Source organism: Triticum aestivum, chromosome 7D (genome assembly GCF_018294505.1).
Source record: "Triticum aestivum cultivar Chinese Spring chromosome 7D, IWGSC CS RefSeq v2.1, whole genome shotgun sequence".
In the NCBI taxonomy this organism is placed as follows: domain Eukaryota; kingdom Viridiplantae; phylum Streptophyta; class Magnoliopsida; order Poales; family Poaceae; genus Triticum; species Triticum aestivum.
In genome coordinates this window covers 116,398,263-116,412,951 of record NC_057814.1, presented here as the reverse complement: position 1 = coordinate 116,412,951, position 14,689 = coordinate 116,398,263, and the positions used below count along the sequence as shown (strand labels likewise).

Sequence of the window (14,689 nt, the reverse complement as noted above, 5' to 3'; positions counted from 1 at the left end):
CTACCGGATCCATCCGCTTGGAGTGTTCGGAGTTGATGCGAAGGGGGTTTTCGATGACCCGATAGGTCATCGTCGGCTCAACGGCTGAACGGGCTTTCATGGTAAAGCCGCCCAGCCGAAGGGTTTGGCCTGGGGCCAGGACACCCCCGGAGGTGATGTTGTCTTTTCAGGACATGGCGAGCCATCGAACCTTTCGTCGACATCACAATGGAACTCTCAATGAAAGCACCAATGTCGGTGTCAAAACCGGCGGATCTCGGGTAGGGGGTCCCGAACTGTGCGTCTAAGGTCGATGGTTGCAGGAGACGGGGGACACGATGTTTACCCTGGTTCGGGCCCTCTCTATGGAGGTAATACCCTACTTCCTACTTGATTGATCTTGATGAATATGAGTGTTACAAGATTTGATCTACCGCAAGATCATAATGGCTAAATGTCATTTAGAAAAGTAGAGGGCACACCTTTGTACCCCTTTACTTGTGCATGGACAATCAGAGCCGCGCGCCACGGCCACACTAAGCAGTGCAGAGAAGGGGAGCCGGAGAGAAGCCGAAGCCCAGGACAACGCCAAGGCCAAGAACACAAAGAAGCAGAGGGACGAAGCAGGTTCCCCCGGCAAGACCCTTGCCGGGGCAGCTCGCACTACAGGAAACAAGTAATTTGCCATCTGTGAATTACAGACGGCAAAAACCGAAATCCAGACGGCAAAGATTTTGCCGTTAGGAAGCAGACGGCAAAGATAAGTCGGCAAAGAATACTTTGCCGTCAGCTTTTTATCGGCCGTCAGCCAAATCTACTTCGCCGTCAGCCTTATAAATAACAGACGGCAAAGAATGCAGTCTTTGCCTTTAGTCAAAACATTTTCTTTGCCGTCATCCAGAGTAAACTAAAGACGGCAAAGATTATTTTAAAGTTTATTTTTTTGATTTTCTTTGCCGTCATTCCAAGCTTTCGGAGGGCGGCCACTGCTGCTTCGGTGAGCTCGGTAAGAAGGGAAGCAGAGAGGAGGGCAGCTGCTGCTTCAGTGGTCGCGTCGGCGTCGTGTGTACAGCGTGGTTAGAGCAAAAGAGGACGATGGCGTCACTACAGAGATTTGCAATACAGATCCAATAAAAATGAATGTATATTTCTTTAACAAAAAGAAAACAGATCTAAAAGCTAGCCATTCTTCACGTGTACACATACGAGCAAGAATATCCTAAGAGTAGCAACTTCTAAGTGTTCTGCACATCAGATTTACACACGGACAAGTGCCAGGATACATCAAATTAAGATCCACTTAAAACCCATCAAGAAAGCAACACACACGTTGCTAGCCTGGGCAGCCTAGATCCACCGGGAAGTAGCAGCGCTGCAACCGAACCAAATATGTACAGGGCTCTGGTCACAGCCAGCAAGCATACTGGAGGACAGCACCAGTGCGATGAGGACGGGCATGGCAGCTCGCCGGTGGCGGGGTAAGAAAGCGGAGGCCGGCTTGGGCAGGAGCAATGAAGCGGCAGGGCCGACAGTCATTGCCGAACCTGTTGCTGCGGCGGCACACACCGGCGGCGCGGCCACGCGCACGGATCCCTTGGGGCGGCAATGCGGTTGACGTCGGGTGGCGCGAAGCTCCGCAGCCGTCCATGGCGTCGGCTGCCTGAGAGGGAGAGGGCAAGGGGTGAGGTATGGGGGAGAGATAGAGAACGAGGAAGATAGGCAGGAGGAAGGAGAAGGAGGTAGGGGCGGCGGAGCTTGACCTGGTGCTCGTCAGCGGCTTGGGGAACGGCGGTAGGTGGAGGTGGATCTTGGCTGGGAACAAGGAGAGGCGTGGGGGACGGGAGAGAGAGAAGAGGATAAGGGAGAGAGAGAGAAGAGGCTGGGAACAAGGAGAGGCATGGGGGACGGGAGAGAGAGAAGAGGATAAGGGAGAGAGAGAAGAGGATAAGAGGTGGAGGTGGAGTTGGATCGTGCACATGAGCAGCGCGCGGTGGTGGATTGCTGCCACGTCATCGATCCACGTGATGGATCCGCGTGCTGTGTTTTCTCTTTGCCGTCTGCGGTTTCTCTACAGACGGCAAAGAGCTCACTTTGCCGTCTGTAACAAAATACACAGACAGCAAAGACTTTGCTGTCTGTGTATTTTGTTACAGACGGCAAAATGAACTCTTTGCCATCTGTAAAAGAAAATTGCAGACGGCAAAGACCCTTTGCCGTCTGTGGTTTTTTTTGCAGACGGCAAAGTATGGATTTGCCTTCATCTGTTCTTTGCCGTCTGCTGATGACGGCAAACCCTTTCTTTGCCATATGCCCCGACAAAATGCTGACGACAAAGAAAGTACTGACGGCAAATCTCCTATTTCCCGTAGTGTCGCCCACACCAGCAGAGCGCGCCACCCTTGAGCCCACGGTTTCCAACGCCATCAACCACGTTGGGCCAGGGGCTCGGGAGGCACCTCCATGGTGGCATGCAGATTTTTGTCAAGACCATAGAGATATGAGATCGGATGAGAACCAGAAGACGGCGACCCTCGGTGGGATCCTTGCCGAGGAGATCCACAAGACCCCCGGCAAGCGCCTTGCCGGCGATGACTGCAACGCCATGGCAAGACCCTTGCCGGGCCCCCGGCAAGGCCCTTGCCGACGACGTCAGCGGGGCCACAGCCAGGCCCGCGTCGATCAATACTCCACCGCCGTCCCCAAGCAGCTGCTAGCTCAACCAGCTGGGCAGGCACCTGCGTGGCGACGGGCGGCCTCTACGCCAACTGAGCAAGCACCTGCGTGGTGGCATGCAGATCTTCGTGAAGATCCCACCACCGCACCACCTCAGCTGCCTGCCTGCCTACATGGCGTCGCATACACCGCTGGCCTGGGCGCGTGTCGAAGCAAGGCGAGGCGGCAGCGGACTGGACGGGCCTCGTTCCCGTCCCCAATAAAGCTAAGGGACACCTAAGCTACGCATTAAATGCGTCTTGTCCTGTAACACGAGCGATAAGCTCGCGACACTGTAGGCCTTTCCACCTCCTGTGTGCCACTGTGGCAGCCCCTTTCGACTATAAAAGGAGGCCCTTGGCATACTGGAGAGGGATTCGGCTCTTTGGAACTACGCAGCCACCATAGCTAGTTCGAGAGCTCAAGAACTCTCTCAATACATCCACCAAATCAGGACTAGGGTTTTACGCATCCTCGCGGCCCGAACCTGGGTAAACGATCCTTGTGTTGACTGTCATTCCTTCTCTTCTCACAACCTTGCGCCCCGGCAACCATAGTAGGGATTCTTGTGATCCCATAGGTGTCGTTTCCCACCGACATCTTTGGCGCGCCAGGTAGGGGCACAATTGTGAGAATCTGGTCTAGTAGTTAGCCTAGCAGTTCTTCATCGCCATGGCTCCCAACGAGAAGACGATCATGGCGGTCGGCTCGTCAGGAGCCGAACGGCCCGTGCCAGAGCGGGCGAACAGCGGGCCGGTCGCGGACAGGACCTGGGCCACAGTCGGCGAGCACCAACATCGCTCTGGCAGTCAGAGCCTGGCGAGCGGCGTCGTTCGTGCGCCAGGCGACGGGCTGCACGCCGCCAAATCCAAAGACGGAGCTGGGCCCCCCACAGGCGGCGCGGGCCCCTCCAGGAGTGTTGTTGTGCCACCCACGGGTGGCGCAGCGACCTCCAAGACGCCCACACCGCGCGCCCACAGCGCGCGATGAGCAGCGCCACCACGCTGGAGACCCCGGGCACTGCCGTGGGAAGAGCCCTGTGCATCGTCCGCTGGACGAGGGAGTCCAGCATGCTCGCCGAAGTGTTGGAGAAAATGGCACGCAGCCGCTGGGCCGTGGTAGAGCTCCTTCTAACGTAGTTAGAAGTCGAAGCGCGCCACGGTCCACGCAGTTGTCGCCGCCACCCACGCCAGCGGAAGCTTTGGCGCGCGCAGCTGCTCCTCGACTTCCCTCCTGCTACGGAGAAGCTTGACGAGTGGAGAGCCACCATCCGGAGCCTCGTCGCCGTCGCCAATAAAGAAGATCCGCGATCGGCGGGGCCTTCGGGCCGGCGCTCCGTCGAACCACCGCATGACAGTGGTGGAGGGGCCGGGGGTGCGGCGGCCATGGTGCACTCCCCTCCTCCACGCCAGCCACCGCAGGTGTCGGTCCATCGCGATGACGCTTGTGATAACATTTCCATAGCGTCGTCTGACCCACGGACCCACCGCGACCAACGCCAAGTTCTTCGAGAACGAGCCCACGAAGATGCTCGAACCACTATCGAGCGCCGGCGCGATACGCGCCACCAGTCGGACAAGCGGGCAGGACCCGCTATGGACCACCCAACGCCGGGGAGCTCCGGTGGCCTACCTTACAAGGTGGGTTGCCCAGCTTTTACCCGTGAGCTGCGGCAGATCCAGTGGCCGTCCCACCGCATGTTCAAGCCCGACGTTGGCGAGAAGTACAATGGCAAGACCCATCCCTCGGAGTTCCTCAGCATCTACACCATTGCGATGCAAGCTGCCGGAGCTCGCGACGACAAGGTTCTTGCCAATTACTTCCGATTGGCACTAAAGCCCAACGTCATGTCTTGGTTGATGCACTTGCCGGCGGATTCCATCTCTTCTTGGTCGGATCTGTGCCATGAGTTCATTGGTGCCTTCACCGGGGGCCAGCAAGCTCATGCCCAGGCCAGTGATCTGCATATCATTCCCCAGAAGGAAAGGGAAACCCTGCGCAAGTACATCCAGAGGTTTAGCCGGATGGAGTACAACATCCCCGATGTTCATCCCGCCGCCGTGATCAGCGCGTTCCATCAGAACGTGCGCAACCGCAAGATGCGCAAAGAGCTGGCGATGAACAAGGTTAAGGATGTGGCCGAACTTTATGTTCTGGCCGATAGGTGCGCCCGGGCTGACGAGGGAAGGAAGTACCCCGGCGAGGACGCCGGCGCGGAAACCGACCCTTCTGATGAAGACACCGCCGCCCCGACGAAGAAGGGCCGACGTCGCAACAGGAAACGCAAGGGCAAGACCGTGCTTACCGTCGAGGGATCCGACAGCACTGGTACTGCCAAGAAGGCCAAGGCAGACGACCACAAGAAGGAGATTGCCGGGTGCGCCGCCTGCCGGGCCATGGCGGCCGCCGACAAGCCAGGAAGCTCCGACAAGCAGTACTGCAAGATCCACCGCACCTAGGGCCACGACCTCCAGAACTGCCGACAAGTCGAGCTGCTTGCTGAGAAGCAAAAAGCTGAGTATGAGAGGCGGGACCAGGAGAAGGGCCAGGATGGTGTCGAGGGATCCGGCAAGAAGCGTGGCGGCCAAGGAGGCCGCCGCGGCAAGGACAATCAGCAAGAGAGGCCCGCCTGGGGCCGTGACAAGAAGCAAGAAGACGATGATCATGACAAGGACGACGAGTCCGGCGAGCAAGAGTTCCAGAAGGCTACGGATGCCATGTGCGTTGATGGTGGCGCCTCGCTGCATACTTCTCACCGCTAGCTCAAGCAGTGGGCGCGTGAGATTACAGCAGCAGAGCCGTCGTTCGACGCTCAGAGGCCGCTGAAGTGGTCCAGCACGCCCCTCATCTTTGATGCCGAGGACCACCTGACCGCACAACCGCGGTCGGGTGTTTGCTATTGTTAGTCTCGCCAACGATACAGAACCTCAAGGTGAACAAGATGTTGGACGACGGCGGGGCCGGCCTGAACTTGATCTCGCCCGTCGTGATCAAAAGGCTGCAAATTCCTGATGGAGACCTCGAGGAAACGGGCATGTTTCAAGGGGTCAATCCGGGGAGGAGCCAGCCAAAGGGGAAAGTCACACTGCCCGTGACGTTTGGAGGAGAGTTGAACTACAGGACGGAGAGAATCATCTTCGATGTGGCCGAGATCTCCTTGCCCGACAACAGGATCCTCTGCCGCCCGGCACTAGCCAAGTTCATGGCGGCATCGCACTACGCCTACAACATGCTGAAAATGCCCGGGCCATTGACCATCATCTCTGTCCCGTCCGACAAGAACGATGCATTGAATTGCGCCGACCATCTCTACCGGGAAGCAGTTGCAGCAGCTGCCGCCAAGGCACTTGCTCCTGCCGCTGAATCCCTGGGAGGGAAGAAGAAGCCCGGCAAGACCTCTCGCACCCACTCCGGCAAGCGCACCTCTTTGGAGTGTTGTGCTACCGTCGAGGACGTACCAAAGAGCTCCACCGACAAGAGCAAGAAATCTAGAGCTGAGCCACCGCAGACCAAGAAGGTGTCCGTTAGGGGGGATTGCATGGGAGGGGCCTTCACCATAAGCTCCACCCTCGACAGCAAATAGGAAGGCGCGCTCGTCACCTTCCTACGGGCGAATGTCGATGTGTTTGCATGGAAAGCATCCGACATCCCCGATGTTCCCAGGGAGGTGATTGAGCACCACCTAGCTGTCTGCCCTCATGCGCAGCCCGTCAAGCAGAAGGTCAGGAAGCAGGCTCTGGAAAGGCAAGAGTTCATCACGGAGGAGATCAGGAAGTTGGAAGCGGCAGGTTTGGTGAGAGGAGTGCTCCATCCGACGTGGTTGGCCAATCCGGTGGTGGTGCGCAAGACAAATGGGAAGTGGAGGCTGTGTATTGACTACATAGATATCAATAAGGCTTGTCCCAAGGACCCCTTCACGTTGTCGTGCATCGACCAGATTGTTGACTCCACGGCCGGGTGTGATCTGTTGTCATTCCTCGACGCCTACTCAGGCTACCACCAGATCTTCATGACAAGATAAGATGAAGAGAAGACAACATTCATCACCCCACGTGGTACGTATTGCTTTTTACGGATGCCTTTCGGGTTGAAGAATGCTGGCTCGACGTTTGCAAGAGCGGTCCAAATTGGTTTTGAACCCCAGCTCCATAGAAATATGGAAGCATACATGGATGACATAGTGGTCAAAACCAAGGACGGGGCAACTCTTGTACAAGACATGGAAGACACGTTTGCCAACCTGTGCAAGATCAACCTCAAGCTGAACCCTGAGAAGTGTATCTTCGGCGTTCCGTCCGGCAAGCTTCTCGGGTTCTTTGTGTCGCAGCGCGGGATCGAGGCAAACCTAGGCAAGATCAAGGCTATCGAGCAGATTGTGGCGCCCAAGCGGATCAAGGATGTGCGTCGGCTCACTGGCTACGTTGCCGCCATGAGCCGATTCATCTCCAAGTCCGCCGAGTGTGCACTTCCTTTGTTCAAGATCCTGAAGAAGGCGGGCCCAATGGAGTGGACCCCAGAGGCCAAAGCAGCATTGCAAGACCTAAAGAGATACCTTTCCTCTACGCCGATACTAGTTGCGCCAAAACCACAAGAGCCATTGCTGCTGTATCTAGCGGCGACGAATCAAGTGGTTAGCGCCGCACTGGTGGCGTAGAGGGAAGTTGACGAGGAGGCAGTGGCGACGGCAGGACTGGTAGACGGCAAGTCAGAGACTCCGCCGGCAGGGCCTGGTGCCGGCAAGGCAAGGCTCCCGGCAGAGTCTGATGCCATCGGGGCAGTGCCCGCATAGTCAAGTGAAGTGGTGCAGAAGAAGAAGATGATGCAGCACCTATTTACTTTGTCAGCTCCCTCCTGCAGGGGGCTAGGTCGAGGTACTCCGGTGTGCAGAAATTGCTCTTCGGCCTCCTTATGGCCTCGAGGAAGCTGCGTCATTACTTCCAAGCCCACGAGATCACTGTCGTCACCCGCCTCCCATTGCAACGGATACTGCACAACCCAGATGCGACCGGAAGGATTGTGGAATGGGCCTTGGAGTTGTCGAGCTTTGGGTTGAAGTTTCAAAGTACTTCGGCAATCCAGAGCAGAGTCCTGGCGGAGTTCATTGCAGAATGGACCTCAACGCCTGACGAAGAGATCCAGGAGACCACTCTCCCCGGCAAGGAAACAGCTCGCGACTGGATTATGTACTTTGACGGAGCTTTCTCGCTACAAGGCGCCGGTGCTGGTGTGCTGCTCGTCGCACCCACCGGAGAGAACCTCAAGTATGTAATCCAGACGCACTTTCCCAGGGAGATGTCCACCAACAATACTGCTGAATGCGAGGGGCTACTTGCCGGTCTCAGGATCGCGGCGGACCTCGGGGTGAAAAAGCTCATCGTCAGGGGTGATTCATAGCTTGTCGTCAGACAAGTTAACAAGGATTATCAGAGTCCGTTGATGGAGGCCTACGTAGACGAGGTGAGGAAACTGGAGGAGCGCTTCGACGGTATACAAGCAGAGCACGTTCCCCGAGCGGAGAACGACATTGCTGACTACCTGTGGAACCAGGTACCTTTTTGCTTCGGCTAACTCAACCATCCGTCGAGCCATCAACAGAGCAGAACTAGCGGAGCAAGTCAGGCCCCGGCAAGTACTTTCCCTCCGAGCCCCCAGGGGTACCGGCAAGGGTGTTTCCGCGGATCCTGAGCCTGCCGATGGACGGATGGCTCCGGCAGGACGCCAAGCCCTGGCCGTAGAGATGGTTGCCCCTACGGCGGAAGAGATGCCTTTGGTCCTTGCCATCGAGCCCCAGGCTCTAGCATGGGCACAACATACCGTCCACTTCCTCCAGACAGGGGAACTTCCTGAGGAGCAGGAAGAAGCGAAAAAAGTAGCCCGTCGGTCTGCCTTGTACCAGTTCGTTGATGACGTCCTGTACAGAAGAAGACCGAACGGTGTGAAATTGAAGTGCATCCCCCGGGAGGAGGACTGGAGCTGTTGGCAGAGATACATGGTGGCATATGTGGCTCCCACATAGGGTCAAGGGCCCTTGCCGGCAAGGCATTCCGGTAAGGCTTCTTCTGGCCCACCGCCCTCCAGGATGCAACGACACTAGTAACCAAGTGTGAAGCGTGTGAGTTGCATTCAAAGAAGCTTCATCAACCAGCTCAAGCCCTTCAAGCAATCCCTCTCTCTTGGCCATTTTCGGTCTGGGGGCTCGACATACTGGGCCCCTTCCCTCGTGCTGTCGAGGGCTTTGAGTACTTGTACGTTGCAATCGACAAGTTCACAAAGTGGCCGGGGGTGGAACCGGTGAGGAAGGTGACAACACAGTCAGGCGTCAAGTTCTTCCAGGGACTAGTCTGCCTTTTTATTGTGCCAAACAGAGTCATCACCGATAACGGCACGCAGTTCACAAGCCACACATTCATGCAATACATCCAAGACCTCGGCAGCAAGGTCTGTTTTGCTTCCGTGGCACACCCCCAGAGCAACGACCAAGCGGAGAGGGCAAATGCTGAAGTGTTGCGAGGCCTGAGAACGAAGACCTTCGACAAGCTACACAAGAGTGGAAGGCGCTAGATTGATGAGTTGCCAGCGGTTCTTTGGTCGATCAGGACGACACCAAATCGAGCCACCGGCCAGACACCCTTTGCCCTAGCATATGGGGCAGAAGCAGTTCTCCCCACGGAACTCATATACGGGTCACCTCGAGTGCTCGCTTATGATGAGCTTGAGCAAGAGCAGTTGCGGCAAGAGCAGTTGCGGCAAGATGACGCAACGCTCCTTGAGGAAGATCGTCTTCGGGCGGCTGTGAAAGCAGCATGCTACCAACAAGCCTTGCGCCGCTACCATAGCCGCAAGGTCCATGCCCGAAGCTTTGAGGAAGGCGACCTTGTTCTTCGGCGCGTTCAGTCGGCCAAGAATTCCAACAAGTTGACGCCGAAGTGGGAAGGCCCTTATCGGGTAATACGAGTCACCAGGCCCGACGCAGTCTGCCTCGAGACTGAAGATGCTGTCCCAGTGAGCAACTCCAGGAACATCGAGCATCTTCGCAAGTTTTACCCATAAGGCGCGGCTTGTCGGGCCTCCTGGCAAGCCACCTTTTGTACAAGCTTTGCCGGCAAGGCATGTAACCCTCTGGACAAAGCCAGCCGCAGACCCTGAGCATAAATAAACGAAGCGCTGGCGCCCTAAGTTATAGCATGCATGCTAGGTTAAGTCTCGTCCTCCGTTAGGGTTGATAGTGCTTAGAGGCGACTAACCCCTAGCCTAGAGGTCGGGTGTGCGTCTTTCTGTCCTCTTTGGTTTGCACAACACGTGGACATATCTCCTGAGACACTTGGGAGACAGAGGATGGACCGACGCTCCGGCCCCGGCAAGCCAGGATCGCCGGGGGCTGAAGACGCAAGGATCCGACCACGGCAAGCCAAGGTTGTCGGGGGCTGCGGATTCAGATAAGTCTGTTATCCCCTGTTATGCACTTCCGTATAGGACTGGGACATATGAAACCTCGTTTATATTCTTAAAACCACCGTGCTCCCCTTTTCCCGTACCCAAGAGCTATCCCCTGGGTCGGAACTTGGTCGTAGTCGCGGTGGCAAGAGAAATGAACGAGGGGCCTAACCCTGCATCGTCCCTGCCTCCGCCAAGAGCGTGAGAATGGTTGACCAAAGCAGGGGGACGGCAAGGCCTGTTGCCGGGTGGCAATGTTTATCTTAGAAATAACAAGGATTCGTCCTTGGCATGGGCCTCGCTCACGCACAAAGAACCCGGCAAACACCCTTTCTCACTAAAGACGTCCCATGCAGGTACAGTTTGTACGGAATGAAAAACATGAGCAAGGGGATTACAAGTCTAAAAATTAACAAGTGCCCGCAGGCTTACAAACTAAAAAGAGATAAGGTGCCCATAATCCCTTTCTTGTCCCTCTCCTCAGGAGGTGAAGCAAGACAGCAGGAGGGAGAAAGGAGCGCCTAGGCGAGGTACGAGAAGCAGAAGGCGCCAAGAGAGCATCCCTGTGCCGGCGGAGGGGCTGGAAGATGAGGCAACGACCCGACAATACGCGATGAAGGCGTCGGTGCCCGCGTACTCTGAGTTGACGGCTGCCGCCTGCCTTCTTTGCCTTCTCTGGCCCTCCTATGCCAGCCGCCCAAGGAGGCGATGGGGAACGCGCCGATGGAGAGCTTGATGAGGAAGGCCCTCGGCAGGGCGCGGGGCCGAGGGAGGGCCGACGCGGTCAGTCGAAGTCGGGGTCGGCATCTTGCCGCCCGACTCCTTTGTTGTCGCTGTCGCTGTCCTCCTCGTCACTCCCGCTCAAGGAGGAATCTTCATCGTCGGAGGAGCTCTCCACACAGCACTTCAGACGAGTGCCAAGATCTCCGAAGACCTTGATGGAGAGAAGCCCGCCCTCCATTAACTTGAAGTAGAGGACGAGCCCCACCGTTAGGCTATGGATGCGAGCAAATGTCTTCCATCCACGACGGAGATACATAACATGCAGAGCAGGGAAGTCGACGTCGACCCGCGTACCGCCGGTCCCGCAGCCCCTCATGTGCAATCTGAGGGTCTGGGGCGGATCGAGCTCCATCTCTTCAGCGAAGGGGGTGGGGAGACGGAGACGACGACGCGGTGGTCGGCGCAGCCTGATGAAGAATTTGTGGGGCCGGTCGCCGACGTGGCCCTCCATCACGGGAGGCACTGCTGGCGGAGGCACGGCCGCCGCGCCACCTCGTCCTCCTCTCCCCCGACCGCCACGGCGACCTCGGCCACTCCCCCTCCCCCTTCCTCTTGTGGCTAGCTCCACCACCATGGGCTCGTGGGAAGGAGGGACGCGCTGACGAGCAGCGACCCTCGCCGCCACCGTCAAAGGCCCAGCACCTCCTCTCACCATGGCATGTGGAAGAAAGAAGCAAGGATGAAGGAGGATGGATGCTGAAGGAATGTGGGACGATACCCCCTCCCCCTTCCTTATAAAGGGGCGGGGTCGAGGCTCGACCGCCCCACTCAGCCAATCCAGCCGGCGGAGGCGCAGGGAATCGGGACTGACCCACTGCCCCAATCAGCGACGGCCCAGTTTCCCGCCTCCACAGCCCACCACTTGCATGAGAGACACGTGGCGAACGTGCAGGGTCGAAAGGACGGGTGAGGCGACCGCTCCCCGCCCCGTGATCGGGGGGGTGTGGGCGAATCGAAGACCTTGGCCCGAGTCCATCCAGTAAATGAGCCGCGCCTCCAGGCCTCCCTCTTTTTACGGGGAAGGCGCGAGCCTCCTCTTTACCACGATGTAACGCATGCATGCGGAAACCGCCCCACGCATGCCGCCCACGTCATGCACGCCCCGGCACCCCCACGTCGCGCGTCCAACACAGGTCGTGGGGAAGCACAACAGATGGAAAATTACCGCGGTAGAATCCGCCCCGCCTGCCCGCGCATCGAATATGTGGCCCAGGCCCGGGGGCTCCTGTCGGTGTACAAAAGTAGGGGCGCACCTTTGTACCCCTTTACTTGTGCACGGGCAGTCAGAGCCGCGTGCCACGGCCACACTAAGTAGGCAGAGAAGGGGAGTCGGAGAGAAGCCGAAGCCCAGGACAACGCCAAGGCCAAGAACACAAAGAAGCAGAGGGACAAAGCAGGTTCCCCCGGCAAGACCCTTGCCGGGGCAGCTCGCCCACACTAGCAGAGCGCGCCACCCTTGAGCCCACGGTTTCCAACACCATCAACCACGTGGGGCCAGGGGCTCAGGAGGCACCTCCATGGTGGCATGCAGATCTTTGTCAAGACCATAGAGATATGAGTTCAGATGAGAACCAGAAGACGACGACCCTCGGCGGGATCCTTGCCGAGGAGATCCACAAGACCCCCGGCAAGCGCCTTGCCGGGGACGACTGCAACGCCACGGCAAGACCCTTGCCGGGCCCCCGGCAAGGCCCTTGCCGTGGGCGTCAGCGGGGCCACAGCCAGGCCCGCGTCGACCAAGACTCCACCGCCGTCCCCAAGCAGCTGCTAGCTCAACCAGCTGGGCAGGCACCTGTGTGGCGACGGGCGGCCTCTACGCCAACTCAGCAAGCACCTGCGTGGTGGCATGCGGATCTTCGTGAAGATCCCACCACCACGCCACCTCAGATGCCTGCCTACATGGCGCCGCATGCACCGCTAGCCTGGGCGCGTGTCGAAGCAAGGCGAGGTGGCAGCGGACGAGACGGGCCTCGTTCCCGTCCCCAATAAAGCTAAGGGACACCTAAGCTACGCATTAAATGTGTCTTGTCCTGTAACACGAGCGATAAGCTCGCGGCACTGTAGGCCTTTCCACCTCCTGTGTGCCACTGTGGCAGCCCCTTTCGACTATAAAAGGAGGCCCTTGGCATACTGGAGAGGGATTCGGCTCTTTGGAACTACGCAACCACCATAGCTAGTTCGAGAGCTCAAGAACTCTCTCAATACATCCACCAAAGCAGGACTAGGGGTTTACGCATCCTCGCGGCCCGAACCTGGGTAAACGATCCTTGTGTTGACTGTTATTCCTGCTCATCTCACAACCCTGCGCCCCGGCAACCGTAGTAGGGATTCTTGTGATCCCATAGGTGTCGTTTCCCACCGACACTAAACCCTAGAAGTCTAGCCTGTATGACTGTGGTAATGAGTATATCCTTTCCGTACTACGCCCTCCGGTTTATATAGACATCGGAGGGATCTAGGGTTACATAGAGTCGGTTACATAATAAGGAATCTTCATAGTTGGTTGCCTAGCTTGCCTTCCATGCCAAGGAGAGTCCAATCCGGACACGGGTAGAGTCTTCGGTCTTCATGTCTTCACAGCCCACCAGTCCGGCCCATGGATAACAGGCCGGACGCCCGAGGACCCCTTAGTCCAGGACTCCCTCAATCGCTTTATTCGGAATCTGGGGTTATAGTCGGAACCAGACTGGTGTTGCCGCTCTCCCCTTGCCACACCACGGATGGCTTGAAGAGCCTTTCCAGAAAGATGTTAGGTGGACGGGGTCGCGCTTGGCGCGGATACGAGCAAGGACATCCGCCGCTTGATTACTTTTGTCGAGCCACATGATGAAACTTGAGCCCCTCGAACCGAGCCAATATTTTGAGAACGGCGTTACAATAAGTGGCCATCTTCGGATCTTTGGCATTGAAATCTCCATTTATTTGAGATATTGCGAGGTTTGAGTCCCCGCGCACTTTCAGGCATTGTATGCCCATGGAGACAGCCATCCGAAGACCATGCAATAAGGCCTCATATTCGGCTGCATTGTTGGAGTCTGTGTATAATATTTGGAGTACGTATTGACCTGTATCTCCAGTGGGGGATGTGAGGACAACACCCGGTCCTAAGCCTGCCAGCATTTTGGAGCCCTCGAAGTGCATGACCCAGTTGGAATATGTGTCGTACTCTTTAGGGAGTTCGGCCTCTATCCATTCGGCGACGAAGTCGGCCAGTACTTGGGATTTAATGGCCCGGCGTGGTCTATATGTTATGTCGAATGGGAGGAGCTCAATGGCCCACTTGGAAATCCGGCCCGTGGCATCGCGGTTGTTTATTATGTTATTGAGTGGTACTTCGGAGGCCACCATGATTGAGCACTCTTGAAAGTAGTGTCGTAGCTTCCGGGATGCCATGAAGACCGCGTATGCTATTTTTTGGTAATGAGGGTATGGGATTTGCAAGGCGTGAGGATAGTGGATATGTAATATACCGGCTTCTGGAGCGGGAATCTATGTCCGTCCTCCTCTCGTTCAACGACGAGCACCGCACTCACGACCTGGTGTGTTGCCGATATGTATAATAATATGGGTTCGCCGACGTTCGGTGCGGCCAGGATTGGGTTGCTCGCTAAAAGAGCCATTATTTCTTCCAGTCCGGTCGTTGCTGCATCCGTCCACTCGAAGTGATCGGTGCGTCGAAGAAGGCGATAAAGCGGCAATGCTTTTTCTCCTAGTCTGGAGATAAACCGGCTTAAAGCTGCCACACATCCGGCTAGTTTTTGGACTTGTTTAAGGTCCGTTG

General features: G+C 57.1%; 1 long non-coding RNA gene across 1 annotated transcript; it reads right to left on the bottom strand.

Moving 5' to 3' along the window:
• Positions 1-1,105: 1,105 nt before the first annotated feature.
• Positions 1,106-1,896, bottom strand: LOC123165998 (uncharacterized). Its single transcript, XR_006483305.1, has 2 exons — positions 1,740-1,896; positions 1,106-1,639 (listed from the first exon to the last, which is right to left on the bottom strand). It is a non-coding gene; the product is annotated as an uncharacterized lncRNA (long non-coding RNA).
• Between the last annotated feature and the right edge of the window lie 12,793 nt (positions 1,897-14,689).